The sequence below is a fragment of the Lissotriton helveticus genome, chromosome 10 (assembly GCF_964261635.1).
Source record: "Lissotriton helveticus chromosome 10, aLisHel1.1, whole genome shotgun sequence".
Lineage (NCBI taxonomy): Eukaryota > Metazoa > Chordata > Amphibia > Caudata > Salamandridae > Lissotriton > Lissotriton helveticus.
Genome location: NC_136071.1, coordinates 1112359388 through 1112382643, shown reverse-complemented (window position 1 = coordinate 1112382643; position 23256 = coordinate 1112359388). Strand labels below are relative to the sequence as shown.

The 23256-nt window shown below is 48.6% G+C and overlaps 1 protein-coding gene across 1 annotated transcript in view; it reads left to right on the top strand.

Moving 5' to 3' along the window:
- Positions 1 to 23256, top strand: part of NEK11 (NIMA related kinase 11) — a 968483-nt gene that overhangs the window by 726173 nt on the left and 219054 nt on the right. The gene's annotated exons all lie outside the window — the stretch shown is intronic.

Sequence of the window (23256 nt, the reverse complement as noted above, 5' to 3'; positions counted from 1 at the left end):
GAGAAGCCTGGTTAGCACGAGTAAGCAAGAAAGAAGACCGGACCGCGTCGAGGAAGAGAACGAAGAGGAAGAATGGAGTAACACAACATCACTCCACAGAGGAAGAGAGAGAACCACAGTCAGCACACAAGAACTTCGGTGCTGTCCAAGGAGCATCGCAACAGTCAGCACACAGGAACATCGGTGCTGTCCAAGGAACATCGCAACATCCGTGTGGATCCCAGAAATCCCTACAACCTGCACCTGAGGAGACCAACCACCGAAGAGCCGTATGGGTGCCCCGTGACCCTGAAGCTTGCCGAAGCAGAGCATACCCGAGCACTAGACAATCCACCCTTGTGGACTACACAAGACTCGACTGTGGCCATGTCCGAAGTTCCGCAGTGACCCGCACAGCCCACGCGATCAAGTGGCAGTCCAGGGGACAAGGGCCTCTGCCGCACATCCGGATGGGAGAGGTGCAGCAGAGGCAGCTCCACGACAGGCAACAGGAAGCACAAAGGCCCCAGGTGAACACCTGGCACCGAGAAATGGTCTGGTGAAGACACTGAACCCATGTCCTAACGGCAAGACCATCCTGGCGGTTTGACATCAACACCCCCGAGGACATCATGAGAGACATGGCGGTGAGTCCGTTGGCAGTTCCTCAGCGACGCTTTTGCGTGGCTCATGCAAAGCCCCGCACGGTCCACCCGGTCCCATCGTGCCCGGCAAGAGGGTCCTCCCAGCGTCTCTAGTGAGAGAAGAGTCCAAGCAGGAGAGGCCAGTCTTCGAGGCTCCAGTGAGAGAGGAGTCCGGCAAGAAAGGCAAGTCAGAAGTTACTTTGCCGGACGGAGGTGTGAAGGCATCAAGATCAGCAAATCCAAGGAAAGACCTCTTGTGCCATAATCGTCTCCAACAACCAACCAGCGTTGTCATCCACTGGACCAGGAACACCTGCGAGACCCCTCAAGGGTCACACCCATTCTGCTCCCGATACTCCAAGTGATGAACACTGTATATAAGCGTCAATACAGCAAGACAAGCATGATCTGAAGTACACCGCCGAGGTGAAGCTCATCTGACTGACTTTGTAGTCCTGGAACTTTCAACATTCTCCCAGCTGATCGCCTGAAGAAGATCTGTTGGGGCTATCAAATATTATTGTTCTGTTTTCTTGCAGGTTGGACATTCGCTTTTCCTTTCATTAAATTTTGGGAGGGATGTAGTGTCCTGCCAGGACACAGTCTAGTTGTTCTCCAGTGTAACCATACACTGTGCACCCACCCACCACAGACGTCACTGGGTCAGGTGACGCTGCTAATAAAAGAACCCGAGCGCACGTGCTCGAGGCCAGATTTACTATCCCCTAACTGGTGTCCTGTGTCGTCCTTTACTTAGGGTGACCAACTGGCATTGGTGCAAAATCAGGACGGTGAGTGTAAAAATTCAGGACAAAGGGTCAAGATTCAGGACACAAATTCAGGACAGCAGGTCAAAATTCAGGACAAAACTGCAGGACAATAGGTAGGTTTTACAGACACCTCAGAGGTCGCGCAATAGTATATAAGTAAGCCCAGCCATTTGCAAACATATTCAACCATTTGCAAACCTATCCATCATGTATCCTTCCATCTATCATTTCACTCATCCATCCCTTCATCCATCCTTTCACTCATCCATCCATTATCCATCCATCCACCCTTTTACCCTATCCATCTGTACACTTATCCATCCACTCTTCATCCCATCCATCCATTCACTCATCCATCCAGCCAGTTACCCTTTCACCAATCCAGCCATCCTTTCACTTACTAATTCTTCCACCCATCCACTCTTTTAGTCATCCATCCATCCTCCCTTTCTCTCTCCATCGACCTTTTCACTTAGCCAACCTTCCTTCCATCCATCCACCCACCCATCCATCCATCTACTCATCCACTCATGAATCCATCCATTGACCCTATCAACCATCCATCTATCTATCTATCATTTCACTCCTTCACACATCTATTCATCCTTTTGTCCATCTACCCTCCCTTTCACTCACTCATCCATCCTTACATCCACCCTTTCACTCATACCGTCCATTCATCACCTGCACTTATCAATCCATCAATCCATCCATCATTTCACCTCATCCACCCACCCACCGCCCACCATCCACCCACTCATCCATCCTTTCACCCACCACCATCCACTCATCCATCCTTCACCCACCACTCACTCATCCATCCTATATCATCCATCATCCTTTCACCCACCACCTCCATCCTCCATTCTTTCACCCACCCTCTCCATTCCATCCATCCATCATTCCCCTCATCATCCATCCATCCTTCCCCTCATCATCCATCATCCTTCCCCTCATCATCCATCCATCCTTCACCCACCCACTCATCATCCATCTATCCATCCTTCCTTCCCCCCCTCATCCATCCTTCCCCTATCCATCCTTCCCCCTCATCCATCCATCCTTCCCCTCATCCATCCTTCCTTTCATCCATCCTTCCCCTCATCCATCATTCTTCCCATCCATTTATCCTTCCCTCATCCATCCATCCTTCCCACTCATCCATCATCCATCCTTTCACCCCCACTCCTCATCCATCCATCCATCCCTTTCACCACCCACTCTCCGTCCATCCATCTTCACACCACCCACTCATCATCCATCCATCCATCCTTCCCCTCTATCTATGCATCCATCCTTCCCCCTCATCTTCCATCCATCCTTCCCCTCATCATCCATCCATCCTTCCCCTCATCATCCATCCAGCCTTCCCCTCATCATCCATCCATCCTTCCTTCCTTCACCTCATCCATCCATTCTTCCCATCCATTTATCCTTCCCATCCATTTATCCTTCCCCTCATCCAATCCATCTCCCTCCTCCATCATCCCCTCATCATCCATCCATCCTTTCACCCACTCATCCATCCATCCTTCCCCTCCATCCATCCCCTCATCCATCCATCCTTCCCCTCAATCTATCCATCCTTCCCCTCCATCTATCCATCCCTTCCCCTCCATCCTCCCCTCATCCATCCCCTCATCCATCCCTTCCTTCCATCCATTTACCTTCCCTCATCATCATCCATCCTTTCACCCACTCATCCATCCATCCTTCCCTCCATCCATCCTTCCCTCCATCATCCATCTTTCCCCTCCATCCATCCATCTTCCCCTCCATCCATCCCCTCATCCACCCTCCATCCATCCATCCTTCCCCTCATCATCCATCCATCCTTTCACCCACTCATCCATCCTTCCCCTCCATCAATCCCCTCATCCATCCATCCTTCCCCTCATCCATCCACCCTTCCTTCCCCTCATCCATCCTTCCCCTCATCCACCTTCCCCTCATCCATCCATCCATCCCATCCATTTATCCTTCCCCTCATCCATCCATCCAGCCTTCCCTCCATTCATCCATCCATCCATCCATCCTTCCCCTCATCCATCTTTCCCCTCATCCATCATCGAGCTACCCTTCCACCCATACATCCAGCTATTTACATTTTCTCTCATCCATCCTTCCCCTCATTCATCAATTCATCCATCCTCTCTCATTATCCATTTATTCACTCTTTCATTCATCCATTTACCCTTTCACTAATTCATCCAGCCATCCACCCATCCCTTCACTTACTTACTCGCCCACCTTTCAATATTAATTTTGAGCTGAGCCCTTTTGAGAAGAGGCCCATCAAGAACTTCACGACTGGGACAGAAGCCACCCAGGGCAGAGACATGATCCACCACAGGGGGGACAAGAGCCATCACAGGAGGGGGAACAGGATCCACCAGGGTGGGCACAGGGGTGGGCATGCAGTATTCTAGTATCATCTTGGGCTTCTCACCCCCTCCTACACAAGAGGCTCTCTGTCCAAAATGCCATCCCCCACTGTGATGTACAGTACTTACAGGAGATACTCTAAGAGAACTGATTGAATTGATTGTCCTCCATACTTTGTTAATCAGTGTGGGTGCGATTGTGCCTTTTCGTTATTGTATTACATTATAGACTGCATGTTCAAAGAACGGAGGTTTGCTTACAATTTAGTGACACTAATTAAGCTCTGTGAAGAGAACCACGTGCTGCCTCCGTGTAATCTGGCTAAGCGGAGTGAGTCTAGGATGTATGGGGCTCTGGGTAGAAATGGAATGTGTGAGCCCCCCTCTAAATTGCAGAGACATGAGTCATTCAGGGCTGTTTGCATCTAAATGGATGCCCCTGCTCCTGAAGTTGCAGCCCCTCCCTCTCAGTCACCTTCGACCTCTTAACAGCTCATCATGGGCTGGAGGTGTCAGGGCTGCATCCCGCTGTGCCTCTCCAGTGCTGCCGGGTATCTGAGGAGCTTTGATGCAGCATCGGAGTCAAGAAGGGAGGTGGGGCGACCAGGGCCCGGCTAAAATGACGGACAAATGGCGTCCGTTAAAGAATCCTTCACGGACAACGGACAGACGGCCAAAATTACGGACTGTCCGTGAAATTTACGGACGGTTGGTCACCCTGCGCTTTACTCCATCATGCGGGCCTAGGGCCCCATCTTTCCAAATGGCTGCATCGTGCTTTGCCACCCCTTTAAAATGAGCACCTGTACATAATCGTTAAGTCATATGCCAGGACACCGTAAATAGTCCCCGGTATGCCGCTTATCTGTGAGTTAAACAGGTGTGCGCGCGCTCCTCTAATCTTCCCTCTGGCCTGGCGGAGCGGTGATTGCAGGCGCCCGCGAGCATCGATTGACAGGCCCGGGAGCCACTGCCTTGCCCGGCTTGCAGTCGGAGCCGCCCAAATGAGATGCTAATTGTCTGATGGATGCTGTTGTGTAACTTCTTATCCGCTCCGGAGGGACGTGTCCTCGGCTGACGCAATCAATATTTAAAATGGATCGGGCCGGAGGCCTTATTCTTTATTGATATGAGAGCATCAAACATTATGGAAACGAGGCGACAGCTGACTGTGTTCCGGCGCGTCCGCTGTGGCTTCCAGACTGATTCATTTGGCCTGTTTAATGGCTGCGCTGTCGTAAAGTGGGCTTCCATCTATCTCCATTTAAGCTGGCGCAGCAGCCAGGCACTTATCTACCAAAGCGCTGAAAAGACGCTTTCCCTCCACAAATACCGCCCACTGCAGCAGCCACCATATTTCCTGGGGGGATGATCTCCCAAGGGAATGGGAACCTAGCTCATGTATTTATTTATTTGTGCATTGGTGGACTGTTTAACAGGAATTTGTTTCCTACTCTTTTAGCAACATCTCTCCTCCCTGTTAAGGCTAAAATAATTTTTTTGTATTTGGGAAAAGATGCCGGAGTGGCACTTGCTGTGCCTTTGACACGCCCAGCTGCCAAGCGTTCCACCTGCTCCAGTCCAGGTTTTTTTCTCTGCATTCTGGGATTTTATGTTTTGTGTATTTCAGGACACAAATTGCCAGAATGCAAAGGAAAAGTCTGGACTTGAGCAGCTAGTCACACATGAACACAGCTTGTACAGTGGCGTAAGGAAACCTAAGGGCGGGGCTCAAGTCCTAAAACAAGAAGTCGGGGGACTCCCCAAGTTAGGCAGAATGAGTGTGACATCACGGCGCGTGACATCGAATGTGGCATCACCTGAATTGGAATCACAACCCAGGACCTCACAGGAAGTGACATTGGTTCTTAAGACGTCACATATATTTTGCAAGTCTATCATGAGCACATTTGAGTGCATTACAATATTTAACAAATTAGATTTTGCATTGGGGTTGTGCGTAAATATTGACACAGCCCGACGCAAAATCTCGTGCTCAACCAATACAATTTATTTAAAACCCCGCCGCAAAGAATTCGGCAGCAAGCAGAAACGTGACAGTCAATCTGTTTTGCTTAATTGGTTGCAATGTCTGTATTTTAAGATATCTTATGGGGTTAAGACACCTGCTTCAGAGATCTTTGTTACCAACTAAATCTCAGGGAATAATAATAATGGTAAGATAAATCTGGAGGAGAACATATAATGCAGGAGACATCTGTGTTTTGTTTAGTCCCAGTTTTGAATTAAAGTAGCATAGAGGGTTAATATGTCTCCTCCAAACCACATTATGTAACATGCAGAGGACAGATTTTTTATTTTATGGACATGGGTAAGTGGGTTACTGCTTTTAAGACAGAGATCCTTTTGTTACTTGCAGTACATACATTGTAACCCTTCTAATATAAAACCGTGAGGTATGAAGGACATGCGGCTCCTACACACCTTGTAACCCTCACTGTATTATGGTGATGTTCACACATATGATTTATTGACAATGTATAATCTGTACGCGTGATGTAAAGTAGTCTGAAATTATGGATTGGGATGAGAGGTGCGAAAGGGCTATCAAAGAAACAAAACAAAATAGTGATATTTAAATTGTTATTTGTGTAAATAGTGGGGCAACTAACACATCTGACATTCTTACAGTGTATGCATATCTCTTATATACAGGGATTGAACAAAGTCGAAAGCATTTCTCTCTTAAGAACCTGTGAAGTGATAAGAGTTGAGCCTTTATTTTCTCTCCATTGAATCCAGGTGTGAGGCTCCCAATAGCTCCCAACCAGGATACTCCAACAAAAAGAGGCCTAATGGCCTCTTAACTCTGGCTTTTGTTATGGGCGAAGCTGGAATCTGATAAGCCCCTTTTCCGCCTGCACCATTCTGCTCGTAACAAAAGCAGACAATGTGCAGTCGCTGCTGAAAGTGTCCCGGTGTCAGAAGATTAGACCAGGACCAAATCAACATATTTCTGTGAATTCTGGGAGATGAAGGAAAGGAACGTGGCATTCTGCTGAAAGTGGCCAGCTTTGCTACGCAAAAAAATGATGGACGGCTTTGCAGCAGGGTAGACAGTGTCTACCCTCTGAAAATAGTGGGTATCCGGTGCCTACCCTCAACTCAAGCCTTGCCTAAGGAGGTCCCCTGCAAGATAAGGTGAGTGGGGCGTATGCACTGCTGCGGCGGCAGGGGCCTCTGTTACACCCTTGTGGGCAGTGGCGGCTCCTCCGCAATGGCAGAGGAGTGTTGCCCCACTGCCTGGCTCAGAGCCAGCAAATGTAAAATAAAACGATGTTCTTGCATCCTTTTATTTTACATTTGCCGGCTCTTAGCCAGTGGCATTAGTAGGGGATGGACGAGGCATGGGAAGGGGGAGGAGGAGTGCTAATGCACTCAACTCCCTAATTGCTCATGTTTGTTTGGCACACCATCTCAGGCCGATCAAAACACACATGTGCACTTAGGTTTTCTCCAGCCCAGCTGCATTGAGCAGCCGGGCTGGATAAACCCCACAGACTCCCTAGTCTGAGCAGGGCGTCTTTCCTGCCTGCTCAAACCAATCCCTGCCCTGTGACAAGGCAGGAAGAGGAGAGGTGGCGTGACGAGATGTGACGCTGGAGGCAGCCGGCGGCAAAAGGTACATTTTTTTCTCCTTTCCGCCCCTCCACCCGCACTGCGCCTCTTGTGCGACCCCACCCGCCCCACCACCCTTTGTTTATGGCGGCAGCCGCCCCCTGCTGGTTGGTATCTTGAACATCTGGCATGGACCTCAAAACCTCTTACTCACGCAGTCTGGGGAGGACCAATGCCTGCACAGGCCAATCCTACACCGCACACGACAACACAACGCGGGCCCTCAAGTCCCTAATGCACCACTCGGTGCTGCACCAACTCCAGGTATCTGCCGCTCTCTATGGCAGAGATGCTCAGTTACAAATAAGTGCCAGCTGCATGATTTAGGCCTTTAATCCCTCCATGTTAAGAAAAAAAAGTGACAGTGTAAGTGTCAGGATTGTCAGTAGCTCAAGAATAAGAATTGCCACTAACCTCTACCTTGTAAACAGCAGAGACGATGTCAGACGAGAGGCCTCCCAGTCCACCCAAACACGACTCCCAACAAAGGTATCGTAACACCCTCCACGTGGATTCGTGCTCCGGGGAAAAGGGAAGTGGACAAAATAATAAAAGATCTGTAATTCCAAGGATCCCTCAGGGTCTGGTCTTAAGGCACTGCCAGGCACAGAGAAGGAGGGCCACACTGCAGAAGGGAACAAGAAGGCAAGTATATAATACCAGTGTCGTCCTCTGTACAACAACTCAATGCAGGAAACTGTAACCTTGACTTACCAGAGGGAATACAGCTACTCGAGGATATACTTTCCCTTTTCCTTCACCAAAACAAAAAATAATCGTGAAACACAAAATTGTCCAAATCAAGGTATCCCTCTGTTGGTGGATTCAACAGAGATACAGTTCCGGGTTAATGTTATCCACAACAACCATTAAATGTTCCCAGCAACTCGTGATAGAGATCTCAGGCCAAAGTCTTATGCTGATCACATGCGCTGTTAAGTAACACAACGCAAGAAAACAAACTGTTCCTCAGCCGGCATGCCCTCGATGACAAAAAGAGTTAATGTCTTCGCGTCCGTGCAGTTTAAAACAGTTGGCAGTAAAGTCACGCTCTAATCCCCTTCAGCACTGAAGGCGATAATACTTCAGACGCGTCTTGTTTCTCAGTCGCGTCTAGAGCAAAATCGAATTCTATCCGCAGGCTGCACTTTAAACACGAAGCCTCGCGTTTACCTTTGCAGCGCGGTTTTTCTATCTGCCAAATACACTCGCAACTAGAACAGAGCACGGAGGAGGCGAGCCCGCACTCCTACCGTGAAAGTACCTGGTACAGTTAAACTTCAGTACACGAATCCTCTGATCAATGTCCCGCAATCCAGAGGCTGCAATCTTCCAGCTGAAATCCGGCGGGGAACACCATCCGCCATTCCTCACTGATTCAAGTTGATTGACAAGCACCTTCTACAGGGAAGGGAGGTGCTTAAGTTAATTCCGCCCTAAGCCTCACAGTTCCTGCCCCCAAGCCTGCTGGTAGTTGCAGTCTTTTAGTAGATCGACCATGGCAACAACAGTAACTGCGTGAATGGTATGGTAAGAGTCCCACAGGCCACGTGATCACTACAGAACCCCCTCCCGAGGACAGCCGTCCCGGCGGTCGCCCAGGTCTACCAGGATGTGAACCATGGAAGAGAGCCACTAAATCAGGGCAATGCAAGTTGACCACAGGCTCCCAGGTTCTTTCCTCAGGCCCAAAACCTTTCCACTCCACTAGATACTGAACCCTGCCTCTCACCATCCTAGAGTCAAGGATTGCCTGTACCTCGTACTCTTCCTGACCATCCACTTCAACAGGAAGGGGACGATCCGGAAGCCTCATACTAACGGGACATGGCCGGAGCAGGGAAACATGAAAAACAGGATGGATCTACCAAGACACAGGAAGGGAAAGCTTAATAGCTACGGGGTTAATGACCTCGACTACACTGTACGGCCCCACATACTTCGGTTTCAATCTAGAGACCCCCTTCAGATGGAGATGTTTCGTAGAGAGCCATACCTTATCCCCCACCTTGTAGACTGGTTCTAATGTTCTCCTTTTATCAGCGAATGTCTTTTGTGTGGATTGGGCCTCAGCTAAACTGTGTTTAGCGGCTATGTGCACTGCTCTAAGGTGTGCGTGATGTTCATGTATACTAGGTACAGGGGAACGAACAGGCCACTCAAAAGGGAGAACATTGGGGTTAAAACCCTGGAGGCAGAAAAAAGGTGAACACCCCAGGGTGGCATGCACAGCGTTATTATAGGCGAATTCGGCCATCCATAACAAGGTAGTCCATTCCAGATTATTTTGCAGTGTGAAGCAACGGAGGTACTGTTCCAAGGTCTGGTTCAGACGTTCAGTTTTACCATCCGTCTGGGGATGGTAACTGGATGAGAGTCGAGCATCAATGTTCAGAGTTTTACAAAGAGCCTTCCAAAACCGGGAAGTGAACTGAGACCCCCTGTCCGTTATTAGAACACAGGGGATTCCATGAGCTCGTACAATGTGTTGGAGAAACACCTCTGCCAATTCCGCAGCTGATGGTAATCCTGACAACGATATAAAATGTCCCATTTTCGTCAGGTGATCTACCACAAGCAAGATCACAGTCTTATTGTCACAAGGTGGCATTTCGACAATAAAATCCATGGACAGCGTATGCCAAGGGTGCGGAGGGATATGTAAAGGTCTTAAGAGTCCCACAGGTTTTGTATGGATCGCCTTTCCTTGAGCACAGATAGCACAGTTCTTAACATATTGGCGCACATCCTCCCGCATTCGGGGCCACCAAAAGGAGCGTTCCACATGGGCAATGGTTTTGTACGTTCCCACATGCCCACCCAGTGTAGAATCATGGACCCATGCCAGCACTTGCAGACGTAACGCCTCTGTTGGAACAAAAAGAGCAGCGTCATGATAGGCAAGGTCATCTTTTTCGACACGATGTTCCGGATCTTCCAGGACCCATTCCTGTAGATTCTCTTGTGCTAGGGCCACCTTCACCTCCTCCAAGAAGTCCTGTGATGACAACAGTGCGACCGATGGAGTTGGGTCATTCACTTCTGTTAGAATGAACGGTGGTTCGGAATTTTCGGATTTCATCTGATCCTCTGTCTCTCCGATGCGGGAAAGGGCATCAGCTTTTCCATTCTGGGACCCCGGTTTATACTTGATAACGAAATCAAAGTCCGAAAAGCACAAGGTCCATCTCAGTTGCCGAGGAGTGAGAGCCTTGGCAGTTTTCAAAAACAATAAGTTCCTGTGATCGTAAAGATTTCCACGGTGTGAGCTGCTCCGAGTAGATAATGGCGCCATTCCTCACATGCTCGTTTGATAGCAAGAAGCTTTTTGTCTGTGACGGTATAATTGCTTTCACAAGGCGTAAGCTTTTTCGAGAAGAAGGCAACAGGATGTACTTGGCCAGTCACAGGATGCCGTTGGGATAGCACCCCTCCCACTGCATTTTGAGACGCGTCTGTTTCAAGAATGAAAGGTCTTTGTGGATCAGGATGACGAAGGACTGGAGCCTGAGTAAACTGTTTCTTCAGATATCGAAATGAACAGTCAGCCTCCTTGCTCCACACGAAGGGAGTGTTCTTTCTCAAAAGGCTCGAAATAGGATGTATGATTTTTGAGAAGTCCTTTATAAACCCTCTGTAATAATTCGAGAAGCCAAGAAAGCTTTGTACCGATTTAACATTTCGAGGAGGGCTCCAATTGGTGATGGCCTCTACCTTGGACACATCCATTTGAAACCCGTTTTCATTGATGACATAACCGAGAAATGTTACTTCCTGTGCATGGAACAAGCATTTTTCAAGTTTTGCGTAAAGGGAATATTGTTGAAGTTTGTCCAACACTTTTTTCACATGAGTGACATGCTCCGAAACGGTGGATGAATACACCAGTATGTCATCAATATATACAACGCAAAAGGTCTCCAGACATCCTCTCAGCACTTCGTCCATGAAAAACTGAAACGCGGCAGGGGCGTTACACAACCCGAAGGGCATCACCCTATATTCAAACAAACCAAATTTGGTTCGAAACGCAGTCTTCCACTCAGCCCCTTTTTGTACTCGGACCAGATGATATGCTCCGCGTAGATCGAGTTTGGTAAAAAAGCGGGCTCCCTTGAGTTGGTCCATCAATACTGGAATTATGGGGAGAGGGTATCGATTCTTGATTGTGATGCGATTAATCGCTCTATAATCGATACAAGGTCGTAATTCAGCGCAGTCCTTCTTAGGAATAAAGAACATCGGAGATGAGGCTGGAGATGTTGAATGCCTGATAAATCCAGAGGCCAGATTCTCCTCGATATAAGTTTTGAGATACTGCGTCTCCTTCTCCGTCAGGGCATATACTCGACTGCACGGGATATCTGCTCCAGGCACTAATTCAATGCGGCAGTCATATACCCTATGCGGCGGCAGGGTGGTAGCCTTTTGTTGGTTAAACACCGGAAGATATTCCCTGTACTCCTCGGGAAGAATGGTGGCACAGCAAAAATGTTCAGGGGAGCTTTCCATTGCCAGACACACTGATGGCGTATTAAGAAGGGAGTCACGTATAGGGTGATTTTGTTTACAATGTTCCTGACAATAGTCAGAGGCAAAAGTGATGGTACGTGCAGCCCAGCTGACTGTAGGATCGTGTAGAGTCAGCCAGGGCATTCCCAAGATGAGCCTAAATTGAGGTGCGTCGATAAGATCAAATTGTATATACTCCTCATGTTTTTGAATAGTCTGCATCAATAGGGAACACGTATGGTATGACACAGGACCAGATGAAAGAACAGTACCGTCGACTGCCTTTACCAACTCAGGTTTCTCCTTCTTTTCACAGATGATTCCGATCCTCATGGCATATTCTTGATCAATATAATTACCGGTGGCACCGGAATCCACTAAAGCATCTATATCCATAGCGTCTTTGGAATGTACCCATAGCTTAACCTTGAGATTCAATTCAATTCAATTCAAATCAAAAAGCTTTTATTCGATTTGTACATACAAATCATACAAGCAAAAATACATGATTAAAATATAAAAAAAAAACACCATATAATTATTCCAAAAGGAAAAGAAGGCTAAAGTGCATCAGATTGGAAGTGATCCCTCCTCTATAGGCCAGCATCATTATAAAATACAAACATTCTTACATAAATTAGCTGGGGATCAGTAGGAGTTACTCACTAGACTTTTCATGGGGAACTGTACATTAAAAATTATTATAATCAATCAATACTGTGGTCAACTTCATGTTTAGCAATACCTTAATTACAGGAATTGATATAAAATTTAAAAGTGGAAGCATATCTATACAGACAGGAGCGTTAAACAGTAATATCATCATAAACAGATCCTGGCAGCTGTAGAGCATAAGTACAGACAGGTAAGTAAACAACATTATAATACAATACTTTTCCTGGCAGCTGTACATTTTAGAATAAAAGTAGCTAAAAAAAAACAAGTCTCCTCGTTCTCTAATGAAGATAAAAATATCAATGCTGTTTGTGTAGTGCAAATATTATATTTGATAAAAATAGGTTTAAGGTATTTTAGCCTAAAGCACTGATAAAATTTGCAAAAAAGCAAAAAATGGCAACTACTCTGCCTAGAGGTGCTATCGCATGGACAGGGGATGTTTGAACTAGTCTTTATATTTGGAAAAGCAACCAAGTGGTGTACTATGCCCAATCTGACCCGTGTTAAAACGTACTGATGAGAAGGGCGAGTCACAAATACAAGGTAGGATTGTAGTCCGGGAACTAGATTTAGGTCTTTATAAAATTTTTATAGTAACAAGATTGCCAACGGCTTTGTCTCGTTCAGCCTTACGAAAATTAAGAAACGTTATCTTGATTTCTTTTTTTGAAATGGAGACAACCTTTTCAGGCTCACGAAACACATCAATATTAAAAAGAAGTAGATACCAACGATGAATGTATCTTAACCATAATACGCGTGAGGAGTGATCCAAGCCTATACAGTCAAGGATAATGTCCTTGGTGAATCGAGTCTCTGGCTTAGCCCAAATAGAACGCCACAATAAGAGTGGCCGAACTGCTGCTAAGTCAGAAATATACTCGATCCCAACTTCTTCGTGGATCAACTGGATGGAGGCAGAAGGGGGAACACATAACAACCTCCTTAAGAACTTGTTTTCTCCTTCTGCAAAGAAATACCCTCGCAGTGACCCCATACCCCTGCCCCATACAGAGCAGAGGAAACACAGCATACATTATAGATGTTCATCATATCAAGAATACTTCGTGACCCGAGTTTAGAGGCAAAACGAAATATGCTACTGGTAGACCGTAGCATTTTTGTTTTTACGGCCTCAAATTCCGCATTCCAAGACCCTCTATTATTATATGTTATTCCCAGATAACAAAAGGACTTTACAGAAGTTAGCTTTTCCTTATCAAGGAAAAAAGTGTGCTTTACCTGCTTGGCTGCCTGACCACAAGACATTACATATGTCTTAGTTTTATTCACACGAAGCCGCCTAGCTTGAATGAACTGCATAAAATTATCGATTAGGTGCTGTAGGCCCAACTGTGTTCGCGATGAAAGAACAGCGTCATCCGCATAAAGTAACAGCGGAACAGGTTTACCATCAATCAAAGGGGCATCAGCTGGGATGTCAGTCAATGATCGGTCGACACCATTAATAAAAAGGGAAAATAAAAGCGGGGCTAAAACACAACCCTGACGTATGCCCCGTGACACTCTAAAAAACGGGGTACATTCGCCAAGGGTGCCATAGCGGACTTTACATGAGAGTTTTTCGTACAATCTAGCTAAAAAGTACACTATTTCCCTTGAGATTCATATGGGCAACAGCTGGATGAAGGGTATTGGCAAGGATGGGTGAGATCATGAACTTTTGACAACCCAAGGCAGAGACCTCTTCCTGATTTGTGTTTCCTAGTTTTCCGCCGGCTCTCTGGCTGGCACCATTGCCTGCACACGAGGCACAAAAGGACGTCCTGGTACTGCGTTTCTTGCTCTACAGTCCTTTATAAAGTGCCCCCCTTTTCCGCAATACAGACATTGTTTCAGTCTTCTCCTCTTCTCTTTTTCTTCTTGTGTAAGGGGGCCGCGGATGCCTCCAATTTGCATGGGCTCTGTTCCTTCCGCCGCTTTGGGACGATCTTCTAGAGGACTTCTGAAACGGGGAGGCATATACCGTCCATCTCCCCTGTTCTTATCCCCTTTTCGGTCTAAGAGTCGATGATCTAGCTGGACAGTTAAATCGATTAGTTCTTCACAGGTATTAGGTAACTGCACTACTTGGGCCAGAACATCTTTGAGTTCCCCTCTCAATCCTTGATAGAACAAAGTAATACGTTTACTAGAAGGCCAATCTGTTTCAACGACCAGTCTATTAAAAGAGGTGATGTAAGTCAACAGATCCTGGGAACCTTGACGTAAAGTTAACAACTCCCTGTCTAGGGTCATCATATGGGATTTCCTATCAAAAAGTTTCCGGAGCTCCAAACAAAAATGAGTGAAATTATGTAGGACAGGGTCATTTCGTTCCAACAAGGGAACCGTCCAACTTGCGGCATTTCCACTCATATATGACATCATAAATGCCGTTTTTGCTGAGTCATCCTGAAAAACCCCAGGTTTGCACAAAAAATGTAACCTACATTGATTCAAAAAGATCTCAAACTTATGAGGGTCCCCAAAGAATCGTTCAGGGGGCGTTAACGGGATTCCCAAATTTTGTACAATATGCACTGTGTGGGCAGGGTCTGAAGGGGGAACAGTAGTGTGAGGGGGTACAGTAAAACCACCCCCTTCAGCTCCCTGAGAGGGCATTTGCGTGGAGGAAACAGGTGGTGCTAGTGTTGCTGGTTTAATATAAGGAACCCCTCCCTGACCCCTACGAGATAACCCTGCCACCTCTCTCCGTAAGCTGCCCACCTCTTTATATAGTACCTGGGACTCGGATCTAGATGTCTGCACCTCCTGCTGTAAGGCGGCCATGCTTTCTACCAAAGAGGCCATCATGACCTCAAGATTCATCGTCTAGGCTGGCGTCTATTCTTGGGCTTGTCAATCTGTCAGGATTGTCAGTAGCTCAAGAATAAGAATTGCCACTAACCTCTACCTTGTAAACAGCAGAGACGATGTCAGACGAGAGGCCTCCCAGTTCCACCCAAACACGACTCCCAACAAAGGTATCGTAACACCCTCTGCGTGGATTCGTGCTCCGGGGAAAAGGGAAGTGGACAAAATAGTAAAAGATCTGTAATTCCAAGGATCCCTCAGGGTCTGGTCTTAAGGCACTGCCAGGCACAGAGAAGGAGGGCCACACTGCAGAAGGGAACAAGAAGGCAAGTATATAATACCAGTGTCGTCCTCTGTACAACAACTCAATGCAGGAAACTGTAACCTTGACTTACCAGAGGGAATACAGCTACCCGAGGATATACTTTCCCTTTTCCTTCACCAAAACAAAAAATAATCGTGAAACACAAAATTGTCCAAATCAAGGTATCCCTCTGTTGGTGGATTCAACAGAGATACAGTTCCGGGTTAATGTTATCCACAACAACCATTAAATGTTCCCAGCAACTCGTGATAGAGATCTCAGGCCAAAGTCTTATGCTGATCACATGCGCTGTTAAGTAACACAACGCAAGAAAACAAACTGTTCCTCAGCCGGCATGCCCTCGATGACAAAAAGAGTTAATGTCTTCGCGTCCGTGCAGTTTAAAACAGTTGGCAGTAAAGTCACGCTCTAATCCCCTTCAGCACTGAAGGCGATAATACTTCAGACGCGTCTTGTTTCTCAGTCGCGTCTAGAGCAAAATCGAATTCTATCCGCAGGCTGCACTTTAAACACGAAGCCTCGCGTTTACCTTTGCAGCGCGGTTTTTCTATCTGCCAAATACCTGGTACAGTTAAACTTCAGTACACGAATCCTCTGATCAATGTCCCGCAATCCAGAGGCTGCAATCTTCCAGCTGAAATCCGGCGGGGAACACCATCCGCCATTCCTCACTGATTCAAGTTGATTGACAAGCACCTTCTACAGGGAAGGGAGGTGCTTAAGTTAATTCCGCCCTAAGCCTCACAGTTCCTGCCCCTAAGCCTGCTGGTAGTTGTAGTCTTTTAGTAGATCGACCATGGCAACAACAGTAACTGCGTGAATGGTATGGTAAGAGTCCCACAGGCCACGTGATCGCTACAGTAAGCTTGGTTTAATCTCAGCCACATATAGTTCCTGGGACCTCTTTCTAGCTTCATTTTCCCCACACTACTATTCTTGACGGGGATCGTATAAAGCAGTTGCGGCTTGCATGGCTCGCGGGTTGGGGTTGCGCGGGCGTTAGCACTGGGGGTGGTTAAATACATTTTTTTTAACTTACCTTACTGGGTCCCGCGCCGCCTCTGCTCCTGGCCGGGTCCCAACTACCCCGTTTCCTGGAACTGGAAGCATCAAGCATGCATCCCCCCACCCCAAGCAATCACAGCGCTGCAATGGCAGCGTTGTGATTGGTGCAGTCAGCACCCAGTGCCTGTAGGGAGGCGATTTTCTCTATGTAGGCTGCATGCAGCCTACATAGAGAAAATGTAGAGTGTGCATGACTGATTTGGTCGGCAGTCAGGGCGCACGAAAGTGGGCAAGCCACTCCTCCTCAACCCGCCTACCCGCCTGTCGCCAACCAGGCATACCCTAACTTCTGCTTTCTTGCAGCGTGAGAAGCAGAAACATGAAATGGTATTTAAAATACCATTTTATGTTTCTGCTTCTCGCACTGCGAGAAAGCAGTGGGACGACGCTCCTGCGCCCTAGTGGAGGAGCCGCCCCTGGTACAATGGTTGAGTAGTGAGCAACAGGGGTGCTACAATGGAAACCTGCACCCACATGCATCAAGTGATTTTGGAGTCGCAAACGGTGCAATTCGCAAAAATTGGCCGTTTGCGATTCCAAAATCACATTTTGGGATGCATCATCTTTTTTCATAGAAATCGCTATTTTTTGCGACTTCTTAAAATGCGATTGCATTTAAGGAATCGCATTTTTGCGATTCCTTAAATGCAATGCATGATTTTTTTTAAAATTGCGAATTTGAAATCAGGAGGTGCAAATTAACACGAGGTTGACCCTCGTGTTAATTTGCAAAATCTTTTAAAAATGCTCAAAAATGCATTTTTGAAAGTGTCATGTTACACACACACATGTCCTTTGGACATGTGTGTGTGAAACTTGCACTTAAAAAAACATTTCAAGGGTGCAGGGGGGGGTCCTTTGGACCCCCCTCAGCACCCTTGAAATGCATCAACAAAATGACCCATAGATTCCTATGGGCCTTTTGGCCCATAGGAATCAATGGGAAGGTTTTCCTTAATTGCGATTCGCAAAATGTGAATCACAATTAAGGAAAATTAAGAAAATGCAAAAATATTTGCGATTTGTTGATGCATAGGTATTTGCGATTTCTAAATTGCGATTCCTTAATTTTCGCAATTTAGGAATCGCAAATACCAAGATTGATGCATGTGGGGGCTGGAGATCCCCAAATGGTGTAGGGCCTCCTTCTGTCTTCGGATGCAAGCATACCTTATCACAGGCACTGTTCTTTACCCTACAGGATACTTGTTCACTATTTACCATGACTCTGTGCTGCTGGGAGTAAGAATAAAACCTGTTTTTATGCAGCTGCTGATATTGCTGTTTCTGAGCGCTGTAAATAACAGGCATTACCTATTACTCATTTTAATGATACTTAATGTGTCACCCTTGGAAGGATGAAATACAGATGAGCATCACGACCTGCAAATCACACTAAATGCCAGCCGCGAGTGTTTAACTCGCTGAGCCTGCTTGTCGCGTTGTAACCTCCCCGTTATTCTCTGCTTCATAGAGCAGCTGCATTTCCATGCTTCAGGGAAGTTGGTAGGCAGTCATGAAATAAGGTCAAACTTTCGAGAACGGGAACATTTCCTATTCTCACTCGAGTTTTCGAGTATTTGGGGACGTATATTTTTAAATCTCCATGTCAAAGACTAGTAGAGCTTTGAAATATGGACGTGCTCCAGCATATGAAACTCCGTCATGGCGCTTCCATCTGTGTGCACGTCATGTGCGTGCGCGATGAGCCCTATCACGCTGTGATGAGAAGCAGCACGCGCACTGCCAGAACGGAAGTTTCGCGCACTGCCAGAACGGAAGTTTCCACCATTTTAACCAAAGCCTCTCAGAAAGTCAGTGACACTTTTTTAAAGATGAGGAATAGACCTGCGCCAATTTCTTTGTAGGTGTAGTGACCCAGAGTCACAGTCAGCAGTCTAGTGTTTCTTGTATGTCCTACACTAAACACCCACCCACCACTGATGTCACTGGTCAGGTGACACAGGTCTAATAAAAGGGGCCGAGCCCATGTGCTCTGGGCCAGTTGTACCCAGTAGCTGACTGTGTCTGCGTCAGTCCTTTCTAGCAATGAGGGCCCGGGGCCCCCAACATTACATTGGCGACGAGGAGGGCGGACGCTAGCCACGCGTGCCGCAAAGAAAAACCCCGGAAAGAAGAAGGGAAGTGCCCATGTGCAGGGCACCCTCCCGAGGAAGCGGCGCCGGCGCCGAGAGGCCCGAGGGGCGTGTGCAGTGCCCCGGGCCGAGAACACGAAGTAGAGGTGACCGGGAGCTCACCCCGCACCTCCATGCCCAGCGCGAGCCTTCCGGCGTGAGGGGAAAGTGTAGCGGACCGACCAGAGCCCACCTATGCCGGCCGCAACCGAGTGCCACGTGGAGGTGCGGCCCGAAGTGCCCAGGAAGGAGCGGAGCGACCGGAGCCCACCCGCGTCGGCCGCAAGTGAGGCCCCACCGCGTGGTGACCGAAGCGGAGTTCACCCGCACAGAGAAAAGGCCCGTTGGCCGAAGGTGAGCCCGTGACCTGCACCGTAGGCGGAGCCCACCCGCAACGCTCAGAACTGTTAATGGCGGCCGCTTGGTAGCGCCGCCGAAAACACAGAGCAGAGCCCACCCGCTATAAGCCATGAACAGTAACTGTGCCCGTACTGTAAGTGACGCCTGCTATTGCCCCCTTGATTAAAGCAGAGCCAGCGGAGCCCACCCGCGGCCTGCCTGCAGCGCCCCGGTCCCCCGCCGCGTGTGTGAGGTGAGGGTGCATGAAATCGGAGGGAAGAGCGCCCGCAGCAGGAGCAGAGCTGCTGGACACGGTGAAGTGAAAGCGGAGCCCACCCGCGATTGCACCGAGCAGCAAGTTCGCCTCACCCCGCGCAGCGTGTGAAATGTGGAGCTGCGGCGGTGGGGTGGAGAAGAGTGAAGCGCCCGCAGCGTGTGCAGTGCTGCCGGGCGGACACTGAACGAAAGCGGTGCCTACCCGCACAGAGGGAGAAGGCCCCGGCCCGGACAAATGGCGAGAGGACAAAAGACCAAGACGGGAGGGCGGAGAGCGGAGTAGCTAACGGCTCCCCGTCTCCGCCAAGAGAGCCAAACTGTGCCGACTTTGTTTTGCCCCACCACCAAGAGGGGAAAAGAATACAGACCCTCACCCCCGCAGCGTGTGAACTGCTGAAGGCTGCTGCAGCGGGGGTGAGAAAAGGAAAGAGGAAATCATGTGGCCCGAGGCTGGTAGGAGCAGCACCTGCCCCCCCTTCCCCCCGCGCGGCATGTGAGCAGTGAGCCGGCGGAGGGGAGGTGAAGCCAAGAAGGAAGCACCCACCACGAGTAGCGTGAACAGAAGGAAGCACCCACCACGAGGTGCACCGCATTTCTCCTCTGCCCCAAGTAGTCTTCTGCCTAAAAAAAACCCCAAAAAAACAGAGCAGACAAGCCCCAGCAATAGCGCCTACGTTGTGGCCCCCAGCGCTGCGTGTGAACAAGGAAGCTGCTCGGGCCAACTGAGGCACTACAGGAAAAGGGGATCAAGCACTACACAAAAAGTGCCACACTCCCCCACCTCGAGAGGACGGACTTCTGCTCCAGCGAGACAGGGGCAGAGCACAGGACGCCAGAGAGACTTCATTGAGGAGTCACTACACGGCAGCATTCAAGGGACAGCCGTAACACTGCCATCTACTGGCTAAACTGCCTCACTGCAGTCACAAGCAAGGAAAGAGCTCCACAGGAAGGAACAAGCCTTGGGTCAACCAATTACAAACACAAAGCACTCACCACAAGCTCATCGTCCTTTCTCCCTCTCCTTTAAAGACGCTCGTGCCCAGGGCAAAGGAACAGCCAGAGAACCGAGCGAGAGTTCACACCCAAGGAGACTGACCAATCGCAGGTACACCCCAGGAAGCGCAAGAAGTGTTCAGGAGTCAGCACAGGAACGCGCCAGAACATTCAGGAACACGTCAGGAGACAGCGCAGGAACGCGCCGGAAAACTCCAGGAACACGCAAGGAGACGGCGCCGGGATGCGCCAGAAGCGCAAGGGACACTTCAAGAGACGGCGCGGGAACGCGCCAGAAGCAAAGCATCGCGCAGGACTGCGCAAGGAGTGAAGGAACTCCACACCTCAGGACCGAACAGCATTGCGCAGGACTGCGCAAGGAGTGAAGGAACTCCACACCTCAGGACCGGACAGCACGGCGCAGGAACGTGCAAGGAGTGAAGTAACTCCACCCCACCACGACTGAGTGACGCAGGGAACGCGTCCTCGGAGACCTGCCAGTAGGTCACAGCGAAGATGACTTGCCAGAAAGTCACCGCCAGAAACTGAACAGTCAGATGGTCACCCGGAAAAGAAAAGGAAAGAAGATGCGGACCAGTCAGTTTGGTCACCCGGAAAGAAAAGGAGAAGATGACCAGTCAGTTGGTCGCCCGGAAAGAAAAGGAGAAGATGACCAGTCAGTTGGTCGCCCGGAAAGAAAAGGAGAAGATGACCAGTCAGTTGGTCGCCCGTAAAGAAAAGGAGAAGATGACCAGTCAGTTGGTCGCCCGGAAAGAAAAGGAGAAGATGACCAGTCAGTTGGTCGCCCGGAAAGAAAAGGAGAAGATGACCAGTCAGTTGGTCGCTCGGAAAGAAAAGGAGAAGATGACCAGTCAGATGGTCGCCCGGAAAAAGAAAGGAGAAGCTGACAGTCAGAAGATCACGACTGCGAAGACATGCCAGAAGATCAAAGGCATAGTAACTGAATAGATCAAGAAGAGGTCCATGGACGGGACCCAGAAGAGGTCTGATGACACCGACCCAAAGTAAAGAAGGAGCGACAGGAAGAAAGGTGCGATGCCTGGTTTGGCCATTGGAAGAAGAGGAGGCGTGTCCTAAGGGTAGGACACAACCAGGGAGATTCGTGTGGAGTGCACGCCACACGGAGATGGCCTGGGTGGTTGAAGAAAAGAAAAGGGACCGACCACGTCATGAAAGGAATGGAGGAGAAGAAGGGTAGTGAGTGCCACGGTGCCACTAGAAGATCACAAGAAGTGACGAGGTGTGACCAGTCAACTCACACACCCATCAGAAGAAGATGGTGACATGCACCAGAACACTGGAGTGCAGCGGAGAACAAGGCCTGGCATGAACACCGGCGGCACAAGTCAAAGATATCCACCTACAAGCCATCCATCCATGTGGCGATCATAGAAGAGGGCAAGTTTGGACTGTTGACAACAATTCTACCTTTGGGGTTGAGCGGAAGATTGAATGGCGAGAGTGCTCACACATCCGGCTGAGGAACTGACCACTCCACATCAACCCGTGGCAGCCCAAGAAGCAAAGGCCTCAAGGGACTCTGGTGGCAGCAAGTCCCACAAGAGAGACAGGTCCACAACGGTGCGTCTGCAAGACCCACGAAGAGGAAAGCTTCATGTGCAAAAAAAAGAGTCGACAGCGTAACCTTCAGGTGGAACTAGGACACAACGGTGAAGATCGTGGAGCGCCCCGCTCACGGCCCGAAGGCTATGGTGGAGCAACATGACCGAAATCACCAGTCCGGTGGAAACCTGGCAAAGAGGTCCTCCCGGACATCTTGTGAGAGAAGAACACCGGCGAGAGGGACATCCTAGTGAGAGGGATGTATGCACCTACTCCTTTCATCTGCCTAGAAACACTTTGAAGCCTGCCCAGAGACATCACCAAGGACCAGGACCGAAGAGGAGAACCGAGAAGACAAACAATACTCAGATCATGTCACCCTTCTCTCTAACTACCAACTGTCACCACGGTGCCAAGCAAAGGCAAGACAGAGAACAACGTCCAGGCGGCGCAGACAGAAGATAGGACCCACCGAAAAACGGCAAACCATGCCACAGTGACTCATGAGTCCTGGATGCAGTAACTACACCATCTGCGACCTGCAATCCACCAAAGAGACTCACTTCAAATCATAGAGTCCAGTGTTGTATTGTATGTACATTTTCTTTCCCACAGGTTTGAACTTTGTCGTGGGGTTTGCGAACTGCACTTTTTCTCCCACAGGTTGGACTTTCTTTTGTTTTCATTTTCCCCCAATTTTTTTATTTTTTTATTTTTTAAAACCTTTATTATCAGAAAAGTCATACAAATACAGACCTACAATCCCCCAGGGTAATAATCCGCAACACAGTCGAAAACAGTACAAGGCCCATCAACCCCTGGAATCAATCGCAATGTTTACACGTCAATAAACAGGGCTGGCGGCTGTAAGGGGATAATAAAAAGGTTTCACATTTTATATTTTAAACAAAACAACACAGAAACAAAGTCCGAGGTAAGATTGTTGTCGAAGTGACCATTTCATTTTCCCCCAAGTTTGGGATGGATGTAGTGACCCAGAGTCACAGTCAGCAGTCTAGTGTTTCTTGTATGCCCTACACTAAACACCCACCCACCACTGATGTCACTGGTTAGGTGACACAGGTCTAATAAAAGGGGCCGAGCCCATGTGCT